The following is a 2,490-nucleotide window of genomic DNA, read 5'->3' as shown; positions in this document are numbered from 1 at the left end:
ATATTTTTAGTAGAGGTGGGGTTTCACCATGTTGACCAGACTGGTCTCAAACTCCTGACCTCAGGTGATCCCACCCGCCTCGGCCTCCCAAAGTGCTGGGATTACAGGCGTGAGCCACCACACCCGGCCAGTTATTTCTTTGGTAAACAAAACCACAGTTCAAATTAAATACTACAAAAACTGATGATATTGGTGGTTCCACCCACAGCTGTTAAAAAGTGTAAGCCTGCAGAGGCTTGGGTTGACTGCTATTTCTATTTAAGGATCAGAAAAGCTTTCAGGCCCTGTGGAGTCCCCAGATTTACTGTTTTCTAAGGGCAACTATTTATGTATAAATACTAGGGGGGGATTTTTTTTCTTTCCTTCTATGCCTAGTTTGCTTAGATGGGGAGGGATATTCTTATTTAGGGAAATCATATTCTCCATGCTTAATCCTTGCCTTCCCTCAACCCCCTGCACATATACACAAAGCAACAATAAGCACATATCACTTGAAAGTAGTTTCAGAAACCTAAGTATTCTGTGAGGAGACATGACCAGTTAGATGGTTCTTCATGGAGAGATCTGTTTTCCATTTAACTCCTGTTACATGAGGAATCTGGATCTGGATCTGGAGTGTCCTTATAGATTGTAATTCCATGACTTGTAAGAAGGAAAGGAAATTCTTTGGAGAAGATGACCAAGTGCCTAAGAGCTGAAATCTTGGATCCAGGTAGCTTGGGTACCATCCTTTTTCTTTTGTTGAGACGAAGTCTTGCTCTGTTGCCCAGGTTGGAGTGCAGTGGCACGATCTCAACTCACTGCAACTTACACCTCCCAAGTTTAAGTAATTCTCCTGCCTTAGCCTCTGAGTAGTTGGGATTACAGCTGCCTGCCATCATGCCCAGCTAATTTTTGTATTTTTAGTAGAGATGGAGTTTCACCATGTTGACCAGGCTGTGCTGGAACTCCTGATCTCAAGCAGTCCACTCACCTTGGCCTCCGAAAGTGCGGGGATTACAGGCGTGAGCCACTGCGCTGGCCAAGAGCACCATCTTTTAGTAGTTGTATAGCCTTCGGCAAGTTACTTTAACCTCTTAGTGCCCAGTTTCTTCATCTGTAAAATGGAGATAATACTTTTATTACATAGAATCTAAGGTGCCATTGATTATAAGATACAACATTATTTTTGTATCACTTAGAAAAGGAAAAGCACTGCCATTAAACTAAAATATACCATCATTTGTAAGAATCCTCTTAATTTCAGAGGTGCTGAAATGTAAAAAGATGTGTATCTTAGAATTGATGATGTATAATAATAATACTTTGATAGGATTGTTGTAAGGATTAAGTGACTCAGCATTTATAAAGAACTTAGAACAGTGCATGGCACACAGTAGGCACTATTTATGTGTCATTTATTATTATTGTTATTAGTGTTACCTATTATTTTCTTTTTGAACCCACTTATTGCTTAATTAGTCACAGTTTGACAATTGCCCTTGTATTCCACCATGTCAAATATAAATTTATATAGATGAGTATGTACTTTTACTTATTGAGAAACAGTGTAATACATAATATACTCAACTCTGGAGCCAGACTGCAGGGATTCAAGTCCTAGCTCTGCCACTTACTGACTGAGACTCTAGGCCAATAACTTAATATTTCTTTTTCTCAGTTTCTTCTTATATAATGGGGATAATTCTATTTTAGATATGTTCATATGTATAAAGGTCTGAGTTTATGGATTACCTTAGTCATCTTTTTAAGGTTCCCTAGCTTTTTATTTCTCATTTGGACTGTTAATGAAAATGAGTATTTCTAAAAAGCACACTGAAAATTCAGAGTTTTAAAATAATGGTAATATAATAATGTTATTATATCTAACACCTATTAGTATTTACCGTGTGCCATGCACTGGTCTAAAAGCTTTCATATATTTATTTAAGCTTCACAACAACTCTGCGTGGTGGGAACTCTTACTGTCTCTATTTCATAGATGAGGAACCTGAGGCACAGAGATATCAAGTAATACACCCGCAACTGTTAAATGATGGTACTAGGATTCAAACCCTGACAGGCTGGCTCTAGAGAGTGTGCTGTCAACACTATGTCTCTTCAGAAGGCCTTTCTTATTTTTTTTTTCCAGAAGGCATTTCTGTCATGAGGAGTTATTTATTGACCACGGTTTTTTTTTTTTTTTTTTGGACTGTCTTGCTCTATCGCCCACACAGGAGTGTAGTGGTGTGATCTTGGCTCACTGTAACCTCTACCTCCCGGGTTCAAGCGATTCTTTTGTCTCAGCCTTCTGAGTAGCTGGTATTACAGGGGCCCACCACCACGCCTGGCTAATTTTTTTATTTTTAGTAGATTCAGGGTTTCGCCGTATTGGCCAAGCTGGTCTCGAACTCCTGACCTCAGGTGATCCGCCCGCTTCGGCTTCCGAAAGTGCTGGGATTACAGGCATGAGCCACTGTGCCCAGCTGACCAGGTCTTTTAATTGATTTT

At 39.7% G+C, this 2,490-nt stretch overlaps 1 protein-coding gene across 2 annotated transcripts in view; it reads left to right on the top strand.

Annotated features, from left to right (window-relative positions):
* HIPK1 (homeodomain interacting protein kinase 1) overlaps positions 1 to 2,490 on the top strand; it is a 47,973-nt gene that overhangs the window by 22,895 nt on the left and 22,588 nt on the right. Inside the window, exon 1 of one of the 2 annotated variants that reach the window (XM_011933128.1) lies at positions 899 to 1,520. The exons of the other annotated variant lie outside the window; for it this stretch is intronic. The gene's annotated coding sequence lies outside the window, so the exon portion shown is untranslated. Of the gene's footprint in view, positions 1 to 898; positions 1,521 to 2,490 lie in introns of those variants that run through there. 2 annotated transcript variants of the gene reach the window in all.

The sequence above is a fragment of the Colobus angolensis genome, unplaced genomic scaffold, assembly GCF_000951035.1.
Source record: "Colobus angolensis palliatus isolate OR3802 unplaced genomic scaffold, Cang.pa_1.0 Scaffold124, whole genome shotgun sequence".
Lineage (NCBI taxonomy): Eukaryota > Metazoa > Chordata > Mammalia > Primates > Cercopithecidae > Colobus > Colobus angolensis.
This window is presented reverse-complemented; position numbering and strand designations above follow the sequence as displayed.